This window comes from Lissotriton vulgaris, chromosome 3_1 (assembly GCF_964263255.1).
Source record: "Lissotriton vulgaris chromosome 3_1, aLisVul1.2, whole genome shotgun sequence".
Classification (NCBI taxonomy): Eukaryota; Metazoa; Chordata; class Amphibia; order Caudata; family Salamandridae; genus Lissotriton; species Lissotriton vulgaris.
Window position 1 is genome coordinate 1,253,271,008 of NC_141689.1, and position 27,807 is coordinate 1,253,298,814.

Sequence of the window (27,807 nt, forward strand, 5' to 3'; positions counted from 1 at the left end):
GGTTCAAGCCCCGTTTCTAAAAATACTGGAAGACAATAATTCTCCGACTTCCGGCTGGCAAGCCAGCCTTCGGTCCTCAACCTAAAAAAGTAACATAAACATCATATAATGTACAACCAAGGATAACTTAATCAAGTCAACATCTTAGATACTTCATGTTTACATGCATTTTGTAGCTAGTGGTTTGTGTATTTCGTGAACACTTGTGATATGGTGTTATAAATCATGTAAATGTACTCCCATATTCATGTTGGGTGTATCTATAGCTCTTAAAGGTGATCTATATAAAAGAAAGTGAATCAAAGCAAGTTAATTCAAAAACGTACGGTCCATGTTACTACCGCTATAACTTCAGGTGCAATGGTACCAATAAAGTACTACGAGTTCAAAATTCTTCGAATTAAAGATTCTTAAGACTTGTTAAACTCATATACACACCGCGCGCCATTTAAATGAGCGCTTCCCCACGACTAACGCTTTAAACAATCGAGATCCTCTTACCGAGATTTCTAAACTGCAAAGTCTCAGATAATTTCAAAAGCCTTCCTCGTAGTTCTCTGGGCACTTCTGTGTATGGATACTGCGCATGTAGCTTCTTACGTGTAAATTACGTCCCCATAGACATTATAGACAGACTACCAGATATGTGAAAAGGTATCTCGGCGGCTGCCATATTGAATGAGTGTTATCGGCGTGATATCTAATGTAGCCCATCTCTCAAATCCCTTCAGTGCCTTGACATTTGGCAGATATTCCCCTGTTCAGAGTGTAGTTTGCTGGATTTGTTTTTGTCCAATTCATCGTGTAAAGTGACTCTTACCCTCCCTCCCACAACATCACCACATTTCTAGTAGCTGGTAGGGTACGTGTCCTCCATACAGGATATGTATTCAGTTGTGCCTTCTTACACTGTTATAAGCAAGGACTGCCTCCACGTCAAAAAGCCAGTTGTTAAGGACTACGATGTGCGGCAACATCTAATAAGCCAAAAAGTCTCCCATACAGAGTCCGACCTCATGTTAAGGGTCTCATCATTTTGGGGCAAGCATTTAAATAATCTGTGTGGTTCACTGTGAGCGATGTTTTGAAGTAGATACAGTATCTTTAGGAACATGAACATTTTGACCTATCCTACCCTTTGCATCATTGATAGTTGCAACAGTGGAGAAGCGTGGCTCAGTGGTTAGAGGCGGCAGACCCAGAAGCTGGGATCGGCCGTGGACCAGGGTTCGATTCCCCGCCTCGGCGGGTCTCGGGCTCAAAAATTCCACGGAGTCGACAATTCTCGCTCTGGTGCCTACTCGACTCACGGGGTCACACTCTGCGACTCTGGGCAATAGCTTGCTTAATCTCCACTATGGCCCCTCGCGGCGGGATGCCTGGCTTTGACCTTGTGGATACCCGGCCGGGGTATCTCACAGGGGAATACCAGGACGGGTTCCCTAAGCAAGCGCCTTGAGGCCCCTGGGTTAAAGTGCGCTATATAAATCGAAACACATTTACATTTACATTTACAATCAAGAAATGATCTTTTAAGTGCCTCTATCAAGGGTGCAACATTACGCTCCCACATCCATGCTGCAATGTCTGAAATAATGATTCCAAGGTATTGTAGCCCCTCCTATGCAGCCATTAACCATGTCCTATGCAGCCATTAACCATGACCAGGAGAGCAAATCGCCCCGACTCTCCCCTCTGCCGTCCAAACGAGGTAGAGACTGGATTTTGCCCAGTTAACTCAAAACCCAAAACCCAAATAGATTTTGAAGTCATTCGGTACCTGCATAACATGTGGCCTAACCCCTCTGGCAAACAGTGGCCCTGCATATCCATTGGCATATATTGCTACTTGGTCTTCCACCTCTGGTATATATCTAAACTGTAAAATACCGTTGTTACTTTGTATTTTCTTGACCAAAGGTTCTGTTGCTATCGGAAATAAATATGGCTGTAGGGGACAGCACTGTTGTATGCCTCGCTGTATAGGAAATTACTCTTGCCTCTGGCTCCATATAGAGAAGTCGGGTGTAGTCCAAGAACTCCTCCCAGGCTCAGTCTCTCTAGCATGCAAACGAATGTTCCCAGGTCAGGTTTTTAAATTCCTTTTCAAAGCAAGTTTGAAACACTGAGTAGTAAGGCACTGAATATTATGTCTTGTTGCCTTGCGTGGTATAAAGTTACTGTGGTTATAGTGTTTCAGAGAGTAAATCCGGACTTGGACTGCCAAGGGTTTTGCTGTTGTGAGTTCCTTCGACTACACATTAATATGAGATCAATTAGTGGGTGGACCCAGTTTCAGTATTACAGCAATGACCACTCCTCTAATCTGGAGTGTACATACAGTACATACATAACAATTTAGCGAGAAAGTAGATAGACTGGGGTCCTGATTAGTAGGATCCCAGTCAGACTAGGCCAAAAACAGTGATATATCAGCAAAAAGTGGGGGTAATCATAAGAAGCTGATCCTACTTTCCTACAAGTCCCATCCTGCAAAGCCAGTCACAAGTAAAGTAGGCCTGGTGCAAGTATTTAAGATGTATGGCTCGGAACTTTGATGCAGTCGCGGCCTCTTGAGGAGACAAGCTAGCCAACCTCCTGTCATCTTCCTCTAAAGAGGTCAAGTACTGCTGCTCCCACATCTCTTGCATGTGAGCAAACTACTCTGGGGTACATGATGTCCCATAATTTTGAGCTACCTATGCTCTCCTACTGTTATAAAGCCCTGCAGGTCAGACCACTGCTTAAGCAAGCGCCCAGCCCCAAGCGGTCCATATAGCAGACCTTTCGAAAGAGAAGCAACATCATCTACAATATTAACCAAGCGAATGGGTAAATAGATGACAGGAAACAGAGGACTCCCCCTCCTATGCGTACTGTAATAACCAAAGGGAGTCCATCCGTGTTGTTTGGACTATCTTTCCACTATTTCTATTAAGCAGAAAACAAACAAAAAGTTTTCTTAAAATAACACTTGTCCACCATGATTTCCCTTGGTAGCATGCTTCATCATAGGGTTCTTCCCTTCCCGCTGCGGAACGGAGCGTTGTACGACTGAATACCTGGGAGTACTTTTGATCATATGAAGAATCGGAAGATATAAGAGTGGGAGTGTCTTATCTGCAGGAAGACGGAGGAGGGTAGGTCGAGGGATAATGTCCTGTGCTGTTCGCCTGTCCTGCAGCTACGCCAGGATTCTCTGTCTTACATAAGGGGCAATTACCTCCATATCTCCGGGTGGAATCCGCTCCCTGCATCTATTCAGGTGCAGTATTGTACTTCACAAATGGGCACCCTTTATTTAGAGGGTGTCTTATAAGGTAGGATTACTCCATTCTTTGTCCTGAAGAAATGCCATAGGACACTCCTAGCAAACAAAGGCATGAAACATGTTGACCATACTCTTGCACTTTAATTGGTAGCTATCATGGTACATTGTTACTAAAGGATAGCTCCTCTGTTTTTACTTGGTCAAGGTACCTGTACCCCATAAAACGTCCCTGTGGTTACCTTAGACTATTTTACACACGCTCCTATCACCACCCTATCTTTCACACAAGCCCTCTTCTCATGCATTCATCTAACGGTGACAGATCAAAAGATCTCCAATAAAGAGCTCCATGCCCATCATGCAATGCAGCACTGGTTTGACGAGGAGTGCCCAATGATGAAGCATGACACCCTACCAGGTGTGTGAGGACATTAAGATCTGACCTTGAGGATCCCCTGAGATCCCGGTGGTCGGCTTCTTTATTCCACCTCCCTGTGGACTTTTCCACTCACGAGGAACTGCTCCCCCTAATGTGTTTGACAGATCCTTTAACTATGAGCCATACGTTTTGCTTCAGTGCACTACTTTGTCTTTCCACTCTCTTTTCGCAGCGGCTCCCAGTTCACTTAATTTCCCTTGTCTCTCCCACAACACCACCTCCCACAGCTTGTTTTTATTCTCAACAGCTGCTCTTAGCTCCCTCCCTTTGGGTTGCAGCTGCATCCTTCTCCCTCCAACTTAAAAACTCCAAAAAGGCCAACTGGGCAGTCTGTCCTTCCACGGTTGTAAGCTGAGTAGCATTAAATGGGGCAGTAGTATTATTACCTGTTAGCTACAGCGCCTAGAAACAGCATAAGTGGGGCATTAAATGGTACATATGAAATTGCATTATGAAACTGGTAAGTCCCATTCTGAAGTGGGAAAAATCCGAGACTCCTGGTGTAGAGGGATTGGAACACTGGTATGCAAAATATGCTTTCACTGCATAGTGGTCAGAACCCTACCTGTACTACTACAGCATTTCCAGCATTAATAGCCTGTTTGATTGCTGACTTGGGGACCCCCTGTGCTACCTACCAGAAACGCTCGCATTTTCTTTGCTGCCAGTAAACCCAGTGGGGTGGTGCCTGAATTCTTCACCTACCGGCTGCCCTCCCTCCCGCCGCCGCCGAGTAACATCAGGTGGCCGCTGTGCGGAGGGAGGAGAACTACAACTCCCGCCATCCCCTGCGGGCGCTGACGCCCGAGACGCGCCTGGAGGCGCTCAAAAACACACGGGAGGGGGGGCGTGGCCAAGATGGCGTCGGAGTAGGACGCTTTCTCGAGCCTCTCCGACGCCGATCCTGCATAGCGGCTTATTGCGGGGTCCCAAGGCGTCCTACCTGTGCTGCTCGGTCGGCGGGGGCTGCCGATTGCTGGCGGTGTGCTCCGGTGTCGTCACCTCGGCGGAGGGTGGCCAGCAGGAGCCGATAGAGGGGAGCCGAGCTGCGGCCTATGAGGCGGCGGCCTCGCGTGATCTGGAGGCCGGAGGAGGCGGAGCGGACCCGAGCCCTGACGCAGCACCAGCGCTGGTTACATCGCGCTGAGCGGGTGAGGCGGGGAACAGGACTCGCCGGCGGAGGAGCGCTCGCTGGAAGGCACTGGGAGGAGCACTCGGCGGACCGCGCCGGTGGCTGGACGCCGCCGGGGGTCGACAGAAGGAGCCAGGCATTGAATCGAGGGGCGGCCCCCTGGAACTCGGAGCAGATCCGAGCGCTGCAGCACCGGCCCGACGGGGGAAGAGCAGGTGGATCCCTTATCTCAGAGGGCAGCAGACCGGTGTGCCTCCCAGCGGGGGAGGGAAGGCGAGGCTGCGAGGTGGCGAGGCCACATATCTGCGCAGGAACGCGCGCCACGTTGGTGCCTACAAGATTCGGCCCTGGTGGGTGAAAGTAGCTGGAGGGCCGGCGCATGGTCTTGCACACGCCTGCATAACGCAAAGTGGGACATAAAGCCTGGCGGCCGGACCACGGTAGTGGCGGAGCTTTGGACACCATCGGGGACAGTTGGCACTGCTGATAGACACTGTGGAGTGGCCTGGCGCTGCCCTTGTGGTGGGCTTTTCCGGCGGCGGCCTCACCGGCGCGGCTGCGCCCTTAAGCTGTGCATTGGCGCCTGGGGGGAGCGGAGAGTTCGCAGCTTGCAGGCACGGATTTTGGGGCACGGAGCGCCGAGACTGCCGACCACCTGGGTGGTGGGCCCCTCTTGCGACTGAGCGCTTGGCGCCAATTTGGAGGAGCCCTGACGTTGGCGGACCGGACCGGATTGTCCCTGGTCTTGACCGTTGGCGGGGACTCGCGCTGTATTGGGGTCCCACAAGCCCTGTGCCTGGCCGCCAGCTTTGAGGTGAAAGCCCTCCCGCCCGCTTTCTGCCCCTGGGGCTGGACAGTATCTTGAACACTAGAGGCATCGACGAGTCGTGGTGGCCCTGGAGAGAGCGAGGCCGCACTACCGACGGAGTGTACCTGAATGACCTCTGGAGAAGGCGAACAGCACCATCAACAGGTCGTCCTGACGTGGTGGGTCTTCGTTCCGAGTCTCACCCTCCCGGCGGCGGCTATCTAGAGCCTGAGTGAAGGAGTGTGGAAGCAGCTAACAGCCATGTCCAACTCGCAACGCAGAGGGGGGAAGACGGGGAAGGAGGTAGTCCCCAAACCATCGCAGCAACCGGCGTCACCGGGGGCCAGCGGCTCCTCCAAACAATCAGATGATGAGGCGCCGGCAACTAAAGCCTTCATGAAGGAACTCTTCGCAACTATCAAGGAAGACATTTCCGAACTCCGTACACAGTTGGCCTCAGACCTCAGAGAGGTACGGAGGGACGTGGATGGGATTGGCGAAAGGGTGGCGACGCTGGAGGACCATGACCTTAGCATGGCGAATGATGTGCACCAACTCCAACAGGACATCATACGCCTTACGGAGCAAAATCTGGATTTACAAACCCACGCAGAAAATTTGGAGAACCGCTCCAGAAGAAATAACATTCGTATTAAAGCAGTGCCATGGGACGGGGAAGAGGGGACCTGCGTGGGTACGTCCTGGCCTTGTTTCTCCAGATCTTAGAGGATGAAGAGGTGCGTGACATCCAGATGGACAGAGTGCACAGAGTGGGGCTGCCCAGGAGGGGCGGGGGGCCGCCTCCAGATATCCTCGTTTGCGTGCATGACTTTCAGGTAAAGGAAAAGATATTGAGAAAAGCGAGAACCACTGCCTCGTTGCAATTTAGGGGCCATCGCCCCCAGCTTTACCAGGACCTGGCAGCGACGACCTTGCAGAAACGAAGGGACTTCCGACCTGTGACCGCCTTTCTCCGGGAACGCGGTATATCCTACTACTGGGGCCATCCTTTCCGGATCATCTTTCGATGGGAGAATCGGCTCCGACAGATCAATTCCCTACGGGAGGCTAAGGATCTCCTAGGTATTGAGGAAACGGAACCATCGCAGGAGGCGCGTGGCTCTCCATTCCGGAGGCGGCGTCGCTCTTCCTCATGGCACAGGGTGGGCCCATCCCCAGAGCAGCGGCGACCGGACTCGGCAACTAGTGAGCAGGAGAGAGGGGCCGCAGTGGCTTTGGTGGCCTCCGCCACCATGACGGATTCCCAGATGAGCTCTGGAGCAGCGTGACCCCGATCTCATGGAGTGGCGTCGGAGGGGCTCTTGGCTTGAGGTCCCCGGGGTACAATGGTACTTTTGGAGAAGACACCCCGGATTTTGGACCTGGGGGTCCCCAGGTGGACACCCCTGCCCCGACCCCAGTCCAGTGGGGGACTTTTGAACCATGACCTACTGGAACTGAAGACTGCGAGGTTCAGGTTCAGTGCCTTGAGTTGCATTTTGTTGTTCTTTGTTCTTGGGGGGGTAGAGGGTGGGTCTGTTGGCGCTCTGAATATGGATGTCATGACAGGGCGGTTTGGGTTGGGGGTCCGGGGGGTGGCGGCGGCAGTGTGTGATGACTGTGTATTGAAATTGCTTTTGTTGACATTCTCTTCTATCTTTCGTATGTTGCTTCGGGATGTGCCTTCCTTGACCCCTGCGTACTTTAGGAGCATGGATGCCACGCGTGACTTGCGGAATGACCATGTGGGCCTCTCGGAGTGGTTGTGGCTGGGACCCTTCCCTCGAGTCCCTGTGTCTGTTTCTCTTCCTTGGGCTTGGGCCCTGATGCATGTATGGAACCGATGCGGGCACCGTGGCTGTCTGGTTGTGAGCATGGCGTGGAATCTGTATTGCCCCTTATGCCTGTCAGCATAGGGACTTGGAATGTAAAGGGCCTTAACTCCCCGCAGGAACGGCAGAAACTCTGGAAGTACATCATGAATCATCATTTGGATGTGGTGGCCCTCCAGGAAACCCACCTGGCTAGGAGGGATGAGTTGAGGCTTCGTCATAGGCAGTTCCCCCTTATCTACAGGGCCTCCACAAAGCATAGAGGGGTGGCCCTACTCTTCCGGGCTTCCCTGCATTTTCAACCCATGGGAATGAGTGTGGATAGGGAAGGCCGTTGGCTGCTGGTGAAGGGATTGTTGCGTGGCCGCCTGTGTACTTTTGCTGTATTGTATGCCCCTAATACGGGACAGAATGGCTTTCTGCAGGGTCTGCTGGACAAGATGGGGGACTTTGTGGAGGGTCACTTACTCTTGCTAGGCGATTTCAATATGATATGGGACAGGGGTTTGGATAGTTCTGGGGGCCGCAGGGCAGACGCTGGCGTCTTCTCAGACGAAACTAAACGTCAGTTAGGAGACATGGGGCTGATTGACAGTTGGCGCTTTCTCCACGCACAGGCCAGGGATTACACCTTTTTTTCCAACGTACATCACTCGTACTCCCTCATTGATTATGTCTTGGTTAGTCAGGCCCTTCGGGGGGACATACAATTGGCTAATATTTTTCCGCTCTCACTATCGGACCATAGCCTCGTGGTTCTGGGACTGCATTGGACCACCGGGGGGGACGGTTGGCGTAAGTGGTACTTCCCGGCAGCTCTGGTGCGAGATGAGGAATCGTGTAAGGCCTTACGCAAGGCGATTGGTGATTTCTTCCTCCTCAATCCACCTGCGGACACGTCGGTATATACCACATGGGACGCGTGCAAGGCCTCTTTACGGGGCACATGCCTCGCCCTCAACGCGAACCTGAACAAGCTGAGGCGCAAGGAGAGGGAGGCTCTGGAATTGGAACTGGCTTCTTTGGAACAGGCCCACAAGGCGAACCCTTCCAGGGTGACTCTACGCCCCCTGACGGCGGTGCGAGGGAAACTGAGGGCCCATTATAATAACAGGGCGGAGTTTACTCTTCTGCGACTTAGGCGCACCTCCTATTCCCAGGGCAACAAGATCGGGCGCCATCTTGCCCGGCAACTCCGGGACAAACGCGAGAAAGATTATACAGGGGGAATTCGCGACCAGGCGGGCTCTGTTCAGCATAGAGATACGGACAAGGCGACCATATTCTGGCAATTTTATGAGGCACTCTTCTCGAGTGACGCTCTCGATCCGGACGCACAATCCAAATTCCTGGAGGGTCTGTCTCTCCCGAAAGTCTCTAAAGAATGGAATGAATCACTGTCCTCCCCCATCACTCGGGAGGAGGTCTTAGATGCCATTAAAGGCCTGAAGCTGCACAAGGCCCCGGGGCCTGACGGCTACACGGCCCTCTTCTACAAAACGTTCGCCTCTGAAGTGTGCGACTATTTAGTCTCCCTCTTCAACGCAATGGCGGTTGATGGCAGAACCACGGATTCTATGGCCGAGGCACTGATCACTATTATTCCCAAGCCGGGGAAGGATCCTACTCTTTGTACATCCTACCGCCCGATCGTGCTTCTCAACTTGGACGCCAAGCTGTATTCCTCTATTCTGGCGGGTAGACTGCAAGATCTGATGCCTGCCCTGATCCATCCTGATCAATCGGGGTTTATTAAAGGCAGACAGACCCATGATAACCTGCGCCGCGTCATACACCTCATCGAAAAGGCGGAACGATTTCGCATACCTGCGGTGTTAGTAGGGCTCGACGCGGAGAAGGCTTTCGACCGCGTCGACTGGGGGTTTTTGCACCAGACACTGGTGGCCTTCGGTTTCTCGCCCTCTTTCGTACGGATGATTGAGGCCAATTACAGTGGCCCTACATCCCGAGTGTTGGTTAACGGCCATAGATCCACGAGTTTCCGTCATTCCCGAGGGACGCGCCAGGGATGTCCCCTCTCGCCCCTTCTCTTTGCTCTTAGTATTGAGCCGTTGGCATTGGCGGTGCGAGAAAACGAGAGGATTTTAGGACTTCCCTTTACAGGCGAGCAGCACAAGATCTCGCTCTTTGCGGACGACGTCCTGTTGTCTATCAGGGAGCCAGCGCTGTCGCTACCGCATGTCCAATCGGTGCTCTCTGCCTACGAGGAGGTGGCGGGCTTCAAGGTTAATTTCGATAAATCCTACATCCTAAATCTGACCCTATCGGCAGGGGAGGTGCAACTGACCCGGCTGCTTACTCCGCTCGCCTGGGCGTCTGAGTCCTTGCTCTACCTGGGCGTGCGGTTGACTTCCACCGTGAATGCCCTGTTCCACGCTAACTTCCCTGCGATGTTATCTTCCATTAGAATTGAGCTGGAACGATGGAAGCCTAAATTCATCTCGTGGGTGGGCAGGATACACGCCCTTAAAATGGTACTCCTTCCCAAACTGTTGTACTTATTTCAGGCTTTGCCTATTCCGATAGGGCTAGACTACTTCCGCCGCTTGAAGACCATGATGCTGAGATATGTCTGGCAGGGTGGCCGAGCAAGGCTTCCGTTTTCGGTCCTGCGGCGCCCACGCTTGGAGGGGGGGGTTGGCTTTCCAGACATGCATTTGTACTACAAAGCCGCCCAACTGAGGATCATCGTGGAGTGGTCCCAACAGCTGTCGGAAAAGCACTGGCTCCACATGGATCGGAGCGTTGCGGGCCGCTCCATCTGGGATCTGGCCTGGAAGCCTAAAGCAGACCGACCCAAAAATGCTTACATTAGCACCCCCACGAGCACGGTGTTGAAGGTCTGGGACACGGTGAGCGGTGACGATCGTTGGACCACATTCCCGTCCCCATTCACCCCGATTCACTTCAACCCGACTTTTCCCCCGGCCCTGGCGGAAGGTCCCTTTGACACTTGGAGGGAAGGTGGCTGTAGAGCCCTCACCCACTTGTTCCATGGCGTCGAACCCCTCACTTTCCACAACTGTATGAGGGATTATGGTGTTCTTCCAACAGAACGCTTCAGACACCTCCAACTCCTGCATTGGGCGACGTCACCTGCCGTAGTGGACGCGGCTACCAGACCCTTGTCGAAATTTGAGTCCTTCCTTCTTCACACCTCCACCATGAGGGGAACGATTTCTTTCCTGTACAAACTGTTGTTAGACTCTACCGTGACACCGCGACCGCGATACCAAGACCATTGGGAATCCACGCTGGGGAGGTACATTTCTACTAATGAATGGCAGGCCTTATGGAGAGATGTGACAGCGCATAATCACTCTACTGACCTCAGAGAGGCACATATGAAACTCATCTTTGATTGGTACCTATATCCCTCCAAATTACACAGCATATTTCCTACTGCGTCAGATAGGTGTTGGCGGGGCTGTGGGATGTTGGGAGACTTTAGCCATATATGGTGGGACTGCCCCACCGTCAAGCCATTCTGGGCTGAGATTCTATCCCACATAAAGGACATCTTGGGTTACCCGATCCCGGACTCCATAGCCTTTGTCTTATTAGGGCTTAGGGACCCGCTGCTTGAACACCAGACTAGAGCGGATAAGCGTGTTATGTGGTTATGTTTGGGTGCGGCCAAGATGACTCTAGCGGCTGCGTAGAAGTCCCCATCTACCCCAGCTATTTCTTTGTGGCATGCCCGATTGTGGCGTCTGTTGAGCATGGAACGCCTCTCTGACATCTTCCTGGGGAACTTTAAGAACTTTATGTACAACTGGGGCTCGCTTGTGAGATTTCTGTCCCGAGGCTTACCTTCGGCTGTATGCCCATCAACGCTGCGATCTCTCCATCTCTTCCAAATTTGATCTCGAGAATGTCTGTATTGCTTTGTATGCTTGCTGGTCGCCGCCACTGGGGGGAGGGCGAAGTTGGGGTGGGACGAGGATGGGGGGATAGTTGGGGTAATTGCCTTATGTTCTTCTTTTCTTTCTTCTCTCTTGTTGCGACTGGCTATGACTAGGGAGGGCTACTGGGCCATGGGCGGAGTTTGGGCTGTTCTTTCGACCTAAGAGTACCTGCTCTGGACGAGAAGCTGCACTGGGTGGAATCTCCCCCGTTGCTTGTCGAACTATTGTTGGCTTCCTGTGGACTATGGAGCCCTGTCGCCCTTCTTCTTTTGAATGAGCCCCTCCCTATTTTTTGCGCCCCCTGTGTGGGGTTTAGTGGCGGTATGTCGCCTGTCTTTCTCTTCTCTTCCTGATTCCCCTCTTACTGTTTCCCACCCCCTTTCTGTTTCAACTGATATACTGCAAAATAATTTTTTTTTTTTAAAAACACACGGGAGGTCCGGCAGAGCGGGCTCCCCTGTGCTACTTACCAGAAACGCTCGCATTTTCTTTGCTGCCAGTAAACCCAGTGGGGTGGTGCCCGAATTCTTCACCTACCGGCTGCCCTCCCTCCCGCCGCCGCCGAGGAACATCAGGTGGCCGCTGTGCGGAGAGAGGAGAACTACAACTCCTGGCATCCCCTTCGGGCGCTGACGCCCGAGACGCGCCTGGAGGCGCTCAAAAACACACGGGAGGTCCGGCAGAGCGGGCTCCCCTGTGCTACTTACCAGAAACGCTCGCATTTTCTTTGCTGCCAGTAAACCCAGTGAGGTGGTGCCCGAATTCTTCACCTACCGGCTGCCCTCCATCCCGCCGCCGCCGAGGAACATCAGGTGGCCGCTGTGCAGAGGGAGGAGAACTACAACTCCCGGAATCCCCTGCGGGCGCTGACGCTCGAGACGCGCCTGGAGGCGCTCAAAAACACACGGGAGGTCCCGCGATGCGGGACTGAGCCCGGGCAAAGGGCGGGCCCTCTGAGGCCCTCAGAGGACAGAGGAGGCCAGCCCTCATTCTTATTGCTCATTTTTGCCGTTCATTTCCACTTGGAATGTTTTAAAGCGGTGTCCCCGCAGGCTAATGCTTATCTAGTTTGTTTGTTGACCCTATTTTTACCAGTTGTTCCCAGGGTTATTCATCATACTCCTCCACTGTATCTCATAGTTATATTTTGTTTTGACTTGGAGGATGTTTTCTCCCGCCACTGTCTTACCTGCTGACGGAGGTGTTAAACGTGGGACACTGGATGGATTTGTCATCAGGACGGCCTCAACGGTCGATAGGGACCTAGCCTTAGCCGAGCGACGTGCCAACAGACGTCGATCGATTGAGCACATTAGGAGCAAAAGGTCCTCACTGGGTCCAACACCTTCAGGTTCGTCCCTGCTAATAGATATAGCTGCTGGCCCAGCGAGTCCGGAGCACTTGCTCGATTCTAGCATTCCCCTTTTACTCCAGGACAGGGTTAGCCCCCTAGAATCTCAGGCTGTTTCCAACTCTGTCATTAATCTTTCAGCCTCGCTGGCTAGTACTTCAGGCGAGGTTGAACTCATGACAGACTCTTTGTTGGCAACAATTGAGCCACCTCCTAAACCCAATTCACCTGCTGTAGCCACGGAAGTTAACCGTTGCTACGGTCCTCCGCCTAAGAAAAAGAGAAGGAAGGGGCAGGGTATAGCTCACAAGAAAGCCGCATTTTCCCCCCGCACTCCGCAGAGTAACCTCCCCCCTTCAGCCACTAACCCACAGTGCCCTACCCCCATTCTCCCCACAGACCATCATGTTCCCGACCTATTGGGAAGCATAGGAAAAATGATTAGATCATTTACCATGCCCCTGGTTGAGAGACTTAAGAGGATTACTGCCCAGCTGGGAGATTTAGAGAAGGCATTTAAGGCTGTACACATGAGTAACAAGGATCTAGGTGGGGAACCTTCTATTCCCTCCGTCACTACTGTCTCTCGGGGCTCTGCACCACGGATTAAGGATAAATCTACTAAGCAGCCCATCGGTGCCACGTCACAGGTTACTGTAGCTCCCAGGCGCGACACTGATGGGGCAGAAAAAGATACAACGGGAAGTGCGACATTCATCTGTTCACAACCCAAATCCAAACCCGTGGTCGCAGATGCTACTGTCAGATCACAAATCCCTAAAAAACAAAGAGTTAATCTGCCCCCCGAAGCAGCTCCCTTTGTGGTGGTTTTAACCGGTGTCCCGGTTTTGGAGCCGGGTAAGAGGGAAGACCAATTTCAACTTAAAAACAAGGCCATTTATTGGCTAAGGCAGAATCGGCCCCTACCTCCCCACTTAAACAGAGAAATTCTAATGGTTCGAAGGCTCGCTTGGCTGGGGTCTACCCAAAAAAGTATAACGGGGGACATTGTCATAATCAGCTTTAAAGATAAAAGGGCGGTTAGCCATATTTTAAACTGGTCCTTTCCCAATAGCAGTAGCTTGATTATTCCTCGAGAACTGCCCTACTTTTACCCCAGAAACCTGTTAACCCCAATGGCTAATCCCAGACAGCGGGCTTTCAATGCAGCTAGTACCACCAGGCCACTGATGTATTTGCAGGATAATTTTATGAGGGGACAACGTTCCCACTTTGAGGGTCAACCTTGTGCCCCTAGACCCCCATTCGATACACACTTGGCTAACTTTGCCCCTCCTGCCTACCCGCTCCACTTTGATTCTTGGCCCCAGCATTTTAATCATTCCCGTACAACATCTGTTCCCTGGACTCCCAATAGGTTTCAAATCCCCCTCCATAATCGTTATGAAAGTATACGAGACCTAGAGGGTGTAGACTGACTGAGTCGCGGTCTGCATATAACACCCTGTCATGTAGTTTCTACTAACCGAGTAATATGTGGCAGCAGCCCAGCTATTGATCCTGCGCTGCCTAATGTTACTGGTTCTACTTTTACCCCGGTGCAGTGTGACGTACTAGATCCAGCTTCTACCAGTAGTCCAGGCTTTGTCAACCTTGTAGTTTCTGAAGTTGAAATGGTAGTTACCCCAAGTAGTCCCAGCATTAACATTCTCGAAGTCCCTGATCCCAGTACTGCCAGTCAGATACATGAGCTTCCTGATAATTGCAGTAATAGGGGTCAAGATGTTAAATATAGCGTTCAAGGGAACATCGAGCTCCTATTCTGGAATGTTTCAGGGATCAAGGACAAGGTATCGGATTCCTCTTGGGTTGAATTTGTGGGGCCATTTGGATTTTTGTGTCTCCAAGAAACCTGGTTGATTGAGCCTGTTCACTTAAATTGGTTTAGAACCTTTCATGCTGCAGCTGTACCCTCAAAGCGTGGGAGGAACATGGGAGGACTATGCATATATATTTCAAATGTGTTGGGTGTTGTAAATATTAAAGTAGTCAAGACAGGACCTTGCCACCAAATCTTACTAATCCGGATGGTTTCCAAGGTCGACATTATCCTGGTCAATATTTATAACAACTTGCATAAACGTTTAGTCCCAGACTTGGTATCAGCTGTGACCAAAGACATAGACGGTATTTTTACCCCGAAAGGGAGGGATTGTATAATTGTCTGCGGGGGAGACTTTAACTACAATTTGTGTGTCAATGAGAGGGGGGGTTGTGGATTCACTGAGGCAGGGGAGGAGGCTGCTTCTCCACACTTTTCCCAACAGGAAGGTGGTGAATCCTTGAATGATATGATGGCATCCTTCAATCTAGACTTTGTTAATAGACTGTGTTCCCCCCGTGTAGAATTTGGTGCTACCTTTGTGGGAAGAGGGCTTGGCACCACTATAGACTTTATTGTTGCCTCGGAAAGCCATGCTACCTGGTATGCAGATTATTCCACCCATCCTGTAGGATTCAGCGATCATCTCCCTCTCTCTTTTGCCATTAATATACCTCAGGCTAAGTCTAGTTCACTGATAGAGAGATTGTCTTGGTTGAAATCCTGCGACATGCCTAGACAAAATGGTTATGCCATTAAATGGAGCCGGATTGACCCGGAGGCTATGTCTGCCAAGATAGTCAGGGGATCTTTGGAATCCATCGATAGGTGTTTAGACGTAGAATCCTCTCACGAGGAGATATTGGCTGCCTTTGAGGCTATCACACGGACTATACGAGATAACTTGTCCAGAAAGGGGAATGGCCCTACCACTAAGCTAACGACTAATTCCTGGTTCGACGCCCCATGCTCTAGGGCACATTCACATCTTATGGCCGCATTACACAACAAGATCAGGGACCCGGTCGAGGTAGCCAATTGTAGGAAAGCTTACTGTCTTTCCCGGAAGAACTGTAAGAACAACATCAAACAGGAGGCCTGGAACAACCTGGTTACTGCCGCAGAATCTAAGGACAGTGCCTTATTTTGGCGAGCAGTCAATGCACCCTTTTTCAATGCACCTAATAAAGCCCGGGTGGAGGTCGTCATTAACAAAGCTTCCTGGATTGACTTCTTTTCGGAAGTTTATAACCCGGAGGGGTTTCCAAAGCTTGTCGATATGGGGGGTCCATATAGGGAAGTGGCCCGGAACTTTCAACCCGTTAACTTGGCTATTTCAATTGGCGAAATGTCCACTGCCATTGGGCAGAGTAAGGGAAGCAAAGCCCCAGGAATAGACGGGGTCCCCATCGATTTATTCAAACATTCAGTTGATTTATGGGCTCCCATACTGAAGAGAGTTTTGGACGCTAGTTGTGTGCTGGGGTTCCCTAGTACCTGGTCTGATTCCATCATTATTCCCATCTTCAAGAAGGGAGATAGGGAGAGCCCTTCTTGTTATCGCCCTATCTCCCTTCTTGACTCCTTCATGAAGATCACGGGAAGGGCCGTCCTGAACCGATTATCTTCCTGGGTGGAGGAAGCAGGAGTGCTATCCCCGGTTCAGTACAGGTTCCGCGAGGGGATGGGAACTGTGGAACAGGTCCTGAATTTCCCACTTCTCAGAGGGAAATAGGTCCAGGCCAAGGCAGGCAAACTCTACGCGGCATTTGTCGACTTGAGTGCCGCATTCGACTGCGTGAAGCATGATCGACTGTGGAAGGTGCTGGAGGATCTCAAAGTAGAAGAGGCAATTATCTCTTTCCTTAGACAACTTTATGCTGGGGCAAGGGCAAGGGTGAGATATGGAACTAGCGGAGAATGCACCAAGCCGTTCCACGTGAAGTGCGGCGTAAGGCAAGGGTGTGTACTCGCGCCTCTCCTTTTTAACTTATATACAAACGATCTAGAGGAGGTACTGGCGTCCAAAGTTATTGACTCGCCTAGAATTAACTCCAAACAAGTGGTGTCTTTATTATATGCTGACGACGCCGTTATTATGGCGAGGACAGAGAGAGGTCTGCAGTCAGCCTTGGACACTTATATGAACTTCATGGAATCTAGGGGATTGTCATTAAACTTTAAAAAAACCTTTGCAATGACGTGCGCCAGGGGCAAGTCCAAAACTTGCAAACTGTTTGCACGCAAGGAAAAAGTGCAAAATACTAAATCCTTCTCTTATTTAGGAGAAGTTCTTGAGGGCGGGGGACACTGGGGCCCAGCAATAAGGAGTAGGACTCTGTTGTTTAAAAAAGCAACAGCAGCTCTTATGGTCTTCTCTCGCAAAATGGGCAAAAGACCCCCCGAAATTTTACTTAAAATTTACTTGGCCAAATGCGTGAGTGCAGCCACTTACGGGGTGGCGTTTGGGGTATCCAAGATACCAGGGAACTACAAGTTGTAGAAAACGCTTTTTTTAAGATTTATTTTAGCCATTCCATCTAGTTTATCTGTGTTCAATTGTCATGCCGAGCTGGGGGTTCGACACATCAGTGATTTGATTGCGATGCAACCTTTGTTACTTTGGCACAGGGTTTGGACGGTAGTGGACCTGGAACTCAATAGAGAGATTATCCACGATGTCATGGCTCTCGATAAATCCAATAACATAGCGTGGTTGTCATACATACAAAAGTTCTGCTAAGATCTAGGGAAGCCTGAGTTTTATACTTCACCCGAGGAGCTATCCAGGATCTCGAGGAAAGATCTAAAAAAACTGTTGCTGGCACCACTTAGAATCCTTGCGACTAGGTTCAGAGCTGAATAAGGAAACGGTTGTGCTGCACCAACTACTGCTTACCTCGGCTAATATGGAACCCTATCTGATCTGGTGTACTAAGGGCTTTGACAGGTTCCTACTTACCAGGCTTAGATTTAACATCTTTTTTCGCCTAGTTTCATTTCCACAAACTAATGACTGGTCTAAAGTGCTCACCAAATGTCCATGCGATGGGAGGGCAGAACAATCAACCCTCCATGTGATTCTCTTCTGTAAATTTTATCACAATGAGAGAGTTCGATGGATTAAACCACTCTTGAAGAGTCACGGAATTTGGTACCAGTGCCGCCCAGCCCTATTGTATCTTCAATCACTTAATAATGAACTGTGTGTGTCCACCGTGGTTGGCTTTTTAAAAAGTGTTTCTAGAAAAAGGAAAAGTTTAATATGTTTTTAATATTTGTATATATGTAATTTGTCGTAAATGCAATGTTATTTCTGTGTACATTATGTATTGATTTTCTCCTTGTTGTAGCTTTTATGATTTTTTAATTTACAAAAATCGAAATAAAGCTTTTCTACTACTTACTACTTACTACTTACGACTTGGGGACAAAATGGAGTTGTAATGGAAACTAGACATTGGAACGTTAACTCTCAATCCAGTTCTTTAGTGCCATAAATCAAGAATCTTTTGTGGGCTGGCTGGGCATCTTAGTTCACTTTAAGTGCTGAAATGATGTAGGTTTCCAGCCACAAGAATTTACGTCTGTGTTGTCTCTCCTTGCATGTATAGCTGCTGAGAAATTAGGACAAAGGGCAGACAGACTGCAGAATATTTGATATAAAGGTAGCATTCTGCCTAGAACCATTATCAACTACTGAAATCACAAAAGAACTGTGATGGCCAAAGAATCCGGAGACTGCAAAGCACTTGCAATCTCAGTCCCATAGAATAAGATTGTCCAAAAGCCTTATGTTATTTTTGTCTGTAGTGCAGAGTCTTATTTGTAAGTGCCCCACATTGCCTACATGCACATAAAACCAAGTGTGTTGATAAGGTACAGCTCTGAAGGCACATTAACGCTGCAGTCACACACAGTAAGGTCAAACTGACTTACGATCCTGCTGCCACATTGACTGCTTAATTTAACTTCTTTAAGATGGTCAAGTGATCAAACAGAGCACGTTGGTTAACTGCATAGAGTATAATAGTGCTTGAGGCAAGTCGAGAAGCTCGGAAAGGAAACTGAACTGGGACCTGTAGGCCATCCCTCAAGGCGAACCAAGTTACCAGAAGTGCCGTCCTCACCAAGCAAACCATCTGATATATTTTCTCATACTTAATTTTTCAACAGAAGGTCCAGGCCAACATTGCTGCAGTGTAGGAGACTCAGAATTATGTAGAGAGACTTACCAGGAAGCCTCAGTCTTACTAAGACTAAGAGTACTAATATACAAATGCAGTATCCAGGCAGTTACACCTTGAAGCACTCCACTGGCTGTCCACAGCCAAATGTTTCTCCTTCAATAAAGACACAGTGCATGGCCCACCAAACCATCCGGGAAGCTGTATCCCACGTTATGTGAAACCTCAGAAATACAATCCGAATCGGACCCTGCTCTCTAAACTAGCAAATCTACCAACCGTTTTTCAATAGCACTAACATTAAGGGATATCTTTCTCTGTTCAAGTGGAGAAAATCCGAAACTCTCTGCCAGCAAAGATATGAAGTATCCAGTATTACCAGGTATTCTGAAAGGCCAGGAAAGGGGTGAAAGTTACCAAACAGTTTGCACCGCCATCATAAAGTATTGTAAGACTGTATCCATCATACGAGAAGAATCAGTCACCCACAAAGATGATAGGTTTCAGGATTTTTAGATGTAGATCTCACTCCTCCTCGCCTAACTCCAGGTTTAAGCACAGCTACAAGAGCACCAAAAAATAAAACCTGAAATATGCACTAGCCACATGTGATGCCCCACTATATAAACACAGGTGAAGCAAGGTACCCAGCTACTAGTGACGTAATTGATATTGCACATTGGTAGTCTTATATTAAAAAAAAAAAGCAGTGGAAATGCAATTTGTCTAGCATCTGAGGTGTACACCTATTGGCTTTGTAAATGGCAATGTAGGTGAATATGCTATAGTTGCAGCAACTGAACACATTAATTTTATTATTTCCCCAGCATAATAAAAAGCAATATTCCATAACCATACAATCACCCCCTAGAAAACATCTCACTAATAATGCATTACCCTTCCCCCTAGGCCTTGTAAAACTTCAAAAAAGTTACCTCAAACACATCCTCCCAGCTGTAGAGCACTAGCTCTAACTATGGGAGAGTTGGTTTAAAATTCATCTCATAGTGGGAACGGCGATTATTTTGGACCCCCCACTTAAGGTGAGGACCCAGATGAGGACCTGGAAAGAAAAAACATGCAGTGTGGAATGGAATGAGTTTGTAGTGGGCCCCTCGTACTAGGACCACCACAGGCTGAGTTATGGAAAAAAATGTGTTTTGAATAAAGGACCTGCAAAGCATTATGGGGCGAGTTTCTGTAGTGCAGTAAATGTTATAGTATCTGCTCCCCTGCTGAGCCCAGGAGAGCCAAAGTAAAGTTTTCCTTTTCTTTCCTTTCTGTGGGTTCTCACCGCATTTCCCTTTGTTGAACGGGCTCACAAGAAAAGCATTTGTTTGTCAAGTTGAAAAAATTCTGTACGCTACTCTGCAACACTGCTCTTCTGTATGCCACTCTACGCCACTGAACTCTGCATCGCTCTTTATTACGCCTTTTCACTCTTCACCAATCCACTCTAATCTGCTCTGCACCACTGCACTCTACGACCTTCTACTCTATACCGCTGCACTCTACACCACTTCACTCTACTCTGAAACAATCTATTATATGCCACTGTAGTCTACGCCACTCTATTCCACCCTGCGCCACTGCCCTCTGCGCCACTTTCCTCAAAACCAATACATTCTGCACTCTGACACTCTACTCTGCACCACTGCACACTCTGCTACCGAACTCTGCCCAGTCTCCTCTGCCCCACTGCTCTGTACACCACTCTACTGCACTCTATGCCACTCTAGTTTGCTGTGCATCAGTGCCCTGGCACTGCACTTTACACCACTGCGCTCTATGCCACTCTAATCTACTCTGCACCACTGCACTCTACGCCACTTCACTCTATGCCTGTATACTTTACTCTGCATCACTCCACACCACTCTAATAATGCACTCTATGCCCCTACTCTATACCACGCCACTGCACTATGAAACAATCTACTCTATGCCACTGCACTCTATCCCGCTGCACTTTATCCCACTCTTCTCCGCCCCACTCCATGCCACTGCAATTAACGCTGCGCCACTGTATTTCACTGCGCTCTCCCGTGCTCCACTATATTCAGCCTTGCACCATTCCACTCCACTCCACTTTACTCTGAAACAATCTAATCTGTGACACTGCAGTCTAAGCCACTGCACTCTACGCTGTTCCACTCTACGCCACTGCACTCTATGCTACCCCATTCTACTCTAAACCACTGCAGTCCACGCCAATTCATGCTACACAACTTTACTCAAAGCCAATGCACCCAATGCCTCTGTACCTATGCCAGCTTCTTCACACAACTTCTCTTTACGCCGCTATGCTCTACAACATTTGACTCTATGCCACTGCATGCTACATCTCTAAACCATTGCGCTCTACTCCACTCTACACCACTCTATTCTATTCTGCACCACTGTACTCTACTTCACTGCTCTCTGCAACATTCTACTCTGCACCACTCTGCCACTGCGCTCTATGCCACTGCACCACTCTACTCTGTCCATGCACTCCGCACCACTCCACTCATGCCACTTCCCTAAGTTTCACTCTACTCTGCAACACTGCTCTCTCTGCTACTGACCTCACCTCTACGCTGCCTGGCTCCACTCTACGGAACTGTACTCTATGCCAAACCACTCTAAGCCACTCTAATCTTCTCTGCACCACTGCACTCTACGTCACTTCACTCTACTCTGAAACAATCTACACTAAGCCACCCTAGTCTACGCCACTCTATCCCACTCTGCGCCAATCCACTGTATGCCACTCAGCCCTACGCCACTCTATTCTACACAGCTGCACTCTGCCAGTCTACTCTGCTCCACTGCACTAAACGCCACTGTACTCTACGCCTTTGATTCTACACCACTCTACACTATTGCACTTGTCACTTTACTCTACACCACTGCACTCAATTCAAAAGTCTTTATTTCGATAAAAATCTTAAAAGACACATTTACATGACAATTTACATTTATGACTATTTTAAAACAATATCCAGCAGCAAATGACATCCAAAGAGCAGTAGAACATACATAAAGCCAGTCTCCATCATTAAAAATATAAATAATTTAATTAATAAAATAATTATGGATTTTTTAACCAGTTTGATAAAATCCAATTTTCCAACTATTAAAATACAGATAATTTAAAAGCACAGTAGTAATTTCGACTATGTAAAAAACTCACAATACACATTATATACAGAGACCTCGGACTCGTATAATCCACAACCAATGGAGGAATTTTGCAACAGCAATAGCCACAGGCAGTGAGTTGTTTGTTCGTAGAATCCTCAGTGCCTCACAACCTGTTTGTATACCTGGCTGAAGGCAAATAGGTCTCAACCATGACCTTCTAGGTACTTTATATTCGGGGCATACAAATAGTATGTGGCCAATACTTTCCCTTTCAGAGAGACAAAAGGGACATGTGGCACCGGAACCACTGCACCACTTGGCAGTGTAAGTGTTAATAGGTAGCGTGCCAACCCTAAACTGGTGGTATCTTTTCCTATCCTCAGGAACAGTTATGTAGTCCCAGTAGCCCTCTAAGGCTGCTATATGTTTGATGTCTAAAAAAGCAGCAGTCAGGGAAGGGCCACTACAGCGGCCAAATCTTTTCTGGGCAACCAGACTCCAATAGAGTTCCCTGAATCGATTCCTTGGTGGGAATACATTGGCCTCAGGGTCTTGCCAAAGAGGTAATAACCCCATTGCTTTATATGTTACCCCAACCTCCATCATCCATGAAATTTTATGGGCACTCTAAACCAATGTATTCTACTCTGTGCCACTCTACTCTGTGCCATTCTACAGCACTCTAGTCTGCATCATGCTAGGCCACTCTACTGCACTCTACGCCAATGCACTGTATACCACTCTAATCTATTGTGCACCACTGCACTCTGACACTACTTCACTCTACCCCTGAGTACTACTCTTCACCACTCTGCTCTATGCCAGCACTCTACTATGCACCACTCCAGTCTAGGCCACTCCAGTCTACTCTATGCCATGCCACTCTACGCCACTCTGCGTCGCGCCACTCTACTCTGAAAAAAATCTACTCTATGCCATTGCACTTTTTGCCACTGTATAATATGCTACTGTGCCACTCCAATCACCGCTTTGCCACTCATTTCTACACCAATCTACGCCACTGCGCTCTACCCTGCACCACTTCACTCTACTCTGAACCAAGCTGCTCTGTGCCACTGCACTATACACCTTTGCAGTCATACCATGCCAATGTACTTTTAACCACTTCGCTCTACCAATGCACTCTACATCTCTTTACTCAAAACCAATGCACCCTAAGCCACTGCACCTACGACGCCAGCTACTTTGCACCACTGCACTTTACGCTACTACATTCAACAACATTCTGTTCTATGCCACGGCGTACTATGTCACTGTACCATTGCACTCTACGTCACTTTGTTTATTCTGCACCACTGTACTCTGCACCACAGTACTCTGCACCACTCTATGACCCTGCACTCTGACCCTCTATTCTGCATGACTGTACTCTACGTCACTCTCTGCTGCACCACTCCACTCTGAGCCACTCCACTCTACGCCACTCCATTGCAATCTACTCTGCACCGTTCTACTCTCTGCTACGTCACTGAACTCTACACCAGTTTATTCTGCACCACTGTACTGTACGTCACTTCACTCTAGGCCACTCTACTGCACTTTACGACACTCCATGATAGTCGACTCAATGAGGCTCTGCTCCAATAAACTGTGCTCCACTGATACTCTCCTGCACTCTGCCATTCTACAACACTGCTCCACTCTACGACACACTGTGCAACTCCCTCTATGCCACTCATGCCACTTTACTCCACTCTATTCTGTGACACGGTACTCCACTCCACAACACTGTATGCTATTCCATGACACTCCACTCCTCTCCATGCCACTCAACTTTACTGTACGCCACTGACCGACACTACACTGTACTCCACTTTACTACACTCGAAACCACTTGTCTTTACCCCACTAACCTTTAGGCATATCGAACAGTAGCCATTCTAGAGCACAACATTACTAAAACATTGCAAACGCCAATAGCTCTTGCATAGGCGAGGCCTATTGGCTTTGCCAATGCTTGTTACTGTACAGCGAGTTCTTGGGGATTGTAGCTTTTGTGGACTTTACAAAGCTTGTCAATCTCAGGATAGATTATTTTCTTTGGAGGTTAACTCTATTTTTTCCCCAGAGGTTTCTTTCTGTAGTGCTTCACCACTTTTTTTTTTTATTCCCGGCGTTTGCCAACAACTGTTAAATCCCAAAGCTCCAGACATAGCTGGCAGCAGCCATCTCTAAAGCTATTTACGTGTGTAAGTTTGTCTTACTTGCGTAAAAGTTTGTTTTGCAATCCTTAAAAATTTACTAGCATGAAGATTTCATGTGAAATGTGCGCAAGTGCTGAAAACATACAAGAAGTGGTTGTTTCAAGACTGAAATGCCCGGTTGGTTTTGGGCACCTGCAGACTTAAATGTTTCAGGGGGATTTACCAACTTCTCTGCAACCCTATCTCTCTCTGGAAAAGTTTGAAATTTTACTCTTGGCGAAGGCAGGATTAAAACCTTTGTAGGGAAGGCAGCTTAACGCTGGAAAGTGGGGAAAAAAGAAGCACATTTTTAAGTTCAAGAAAAGGTTTATTGAAAAGATTAATATGATCATAAAAACAATTTAACAAGATAATTTGCTCTTGCTTAAATACATCTTCACAAAAGCAAATATATACCGTTCTATATTTACTAATGCCGAAATAAATTTCACAAATGTTTGCTACGAGTAAGCCTGGAAACCTGCAAATGTTTCAGGTTTCTGGGCATACTTATGTAAACATTTGTGAATTTTAGGAAGTCGTAACTGCAAAGATTTGTGGGTGCACCTTGGTCTCTTTCTTTAAGACTGGAGCCCTAATTAATTTTACTTGTTGCCCTAAATTGCTTTACACTGCTTTTCCGCTCTTACTGTCTTGTTTTGGTATTGGCATATATCCAACACATTTTATTAAATTATACCTTCAGGAATGGGATTTAAAGCTGATGGCAACATTTCACAAGTTGAGCAAAACTTAAACCTTTATATGTTCTTTTTTTAAATCTGTTAGTTTTTTTGGATACTTTTTATTTTGAGAGTAAATTGCACATCTGTTAAGCATAAATGAGAACTTCATCCTTTTTTTTCCTAAATTGAAAGTATTTTTAGGTAAATGTTATCTTAAAAGCAAGCAATCGACAATCATTCATCTGGATGTATTTGTATGTAATAAAGGAATGCTCTGGGAGCATTGTGACTAACCACAAACTGTTAAATGTTGCAAACTTCTATTTTATATTGAAACCACTGTTAGTAATGTAAAGCAGGCTTACCGCTTGCTCTTTTTAGCTCGAACCTAGCGCAGCAGGCATGTGCCTCCAAAGTTCCCCTAAACTTCTCCGTGTGAGTTTTGGTAACTCCCACACATTCTATTGGCCTTTGCGTGTGGCTTTCAATAATGAAAGCACGCAAATGGCCAAACGCGGGTGCATGTCCCACCTTTTCTCTAAAGGTTCCCTCCCATGGCCTTTGGGTCTCGGGAGCGAGCAGCGGCGTGCATTGTGCCAGCTGCATTCCTCCCTTATCGTGGCTCATGTTACTAATTAAACAGCGCGGTCGCTTTCATTTTCGCAGCCGCGCTTATTTAATGTTTTTTTAATTGCTCTGCTCCCGCCCGCCACCTGCTGTCCATATTCACAATGCTCCTACCCCCCTTCCGTTCTCTGCATTCCGTTTGTATCTTGAGAGGTGGCAACCCTATCCATGAGGTATGATACCACGCGGGTGGTTCTGGGGCAGGAGAAGGTGAGGAGGGCTGCAGTGTGCTCCTATTGTAATTGCTAATACTTATCTCACCAATCTCCCTCCAAATCATTCCCTCATTCAGAGCAGGGCGGAGGAATGCGCAGTCCTGGCTCCTATGGCCCGGTTAGCATCCAAACCGCGAAAGCTGCATACCTGGCAGAAGCTGAAAGGAGACTTCAAAGCCTGCAGGCGTCCTTTGAACACTGCTCCTCGTCCCCAACTCACTTCTTCACTCAAGAGGCTTCCCTGAGGATGCGCGCGCACGCATTTTAAAACCGTTTTAGCATGTCTGGCTGCAGTTGTGGGCGCACGCCCACAGTCCTGGCGTGATTCAGCTGTGCCAAACTGTTGGCGCTAGCTTGTTTCTCCGATCGGTCATAAAAAGGTATTATGAAGTTGGAGGCGAGACAGCAGATAATCGGGCCTGAGGGCCCATCCATCAGCCAACTTAGACGGACCTCAGTCTCTGAGGATTCCAGAGTGCACTACATACACACACTGTTCTCGAGGCCTTCATTTTTAAGGCTGTGCTTTTACCTGGTCATGCCAAAAGATTTCTGCTGGTTGTATTTCCATTTGTTGGTGGTGAAAGCTTTCGATATTTGTCAACTGTGATTGGGTTATAAACACCCTGGCAGTAGATGGAAACATTAACCGAGGGTGAGGATTATTAATATGGAGATAAAATTATGTCCATCTGATTAATGAAATTAAGCACACTTTTATGCATGTGTCCATCATTGTGTTTATTTGTTGTATAGCTCAAAAATTCCTGGTGACACACTACCCAGGATAATATCCTGCAAAGCTAAACACTTATAAGGTCCCAAAGGCGAGACCTATTGGCAATGCCAATGCTTGTTCTTTAGAGCGCTAACCAACTGTGAAGGCTTTGGATTGATGAACCAAATATACAATTTTTAACATTTTATACATATGGCTGCATATCTTGGATTCGCTGCAGCCAATCCTCTTTTTCCCAAACCCATACTTGGGCAATGTATACTGGCAGTCAAAACAAATAAATTCCCTTGGGTTGTGTACAGGAAAAGCTGAGAATTAGCTATGACACAGTAAAATTTATATCACACAAGTTAAAAATATAAGCAAAATTAAGAGTACATAACAGTTTATTGAAACATTAAAATAGCATACGGTACACTTCTAAATGATGTTAAAGAACAATTAAAAACAAATTTATAATTTTGTGACCTGCACAAAAGTATAAGACAGACAAAACTAAATTGTAAAACATGGGACTTGAAAATTACAAAGCGTACATTCACAGTAAAAGTTTCAAACAACCCTGGTGTTATAACCTCACAATCTTATATACATCGGGGAGGAAAAGCATGAATTGTACATGAACTTGCGTCGACGCGTTTCGGTGGTTGTACGTGTAATTGGGTGCCACCTTTGTCAAGACTGTTATTTTCGTTGTCTGTCATACAGTTGGATCCTCATTGATCTCCTGTAGGTTTCCTGTACGTGAAACTTTCCTATAAATTGTAGTGGCTGTGGTTGTCAGGTTGTCAAGTTGTTACCATCTGCAGGTTACTAATACAATTCCTATCCAGTAGAAGATTAAGGAATTGGTCCAAGTCCGTCAATCAGTGGACACTTTTATGCGACTGGACGACCGCTGTAAATAACATGCGTCGTGCTACACTTCTGAGCTGGTTTATAGCATTAGCCTGAGTAAATCGCTCAATATAAGGGGATAACTCGATATCAAGATTGTTTGTGGAGGCGCGGTGTGCTGCCTTGTCTTGGTTACGTGCTGGGGTATTTCAGGTCATTTAGATTGTAGTATCCCCTGTTCAGGCAGTAGCGTGGCTTCACTGCGGGTGTCTGTTTTCAAATGAGAGATCAATGTATACTGGCAGCCAAGACTTTTGCTGCAGAGTGTTGGGTCGACTTGCCCTGTAGATTCAATAAATATGATGGCTTGTCCTTGACAATGACGCATGTTCTAGGTATAGGGCGATAGGAATTCCACATGCTTGTTGATAGTACAGATTGAGTGTGTCCTGTCCTTAATTTCTTTCCTGTCTTTAACAAAGCGATTACCAGTGTAGATATGTAGTGTAGACCCTGAGATAGAGTATGTAAACTCTCAAAATTGTCACAAGTATGTGTTCACTAAAAGTACTACACCTAAAAAA

At 48.1% G+C, this 27,807-nt stretch overlaps 1 protein-coding gene across 1 annotated transcript in view; it reads left to right on the forward strand.

The window, feature by feature from the left end:
• The window catches only part of GRSF1 (G-rich RNA sequence binding factor 1), a 484,726-nt gene that overhangs the window by 15,657 nt on the left and 441,262 nt on the right, over nucleotides 1–27,807 (forward strand). The gene's annotated exons all lie outside the window — the stretch shown is intronic.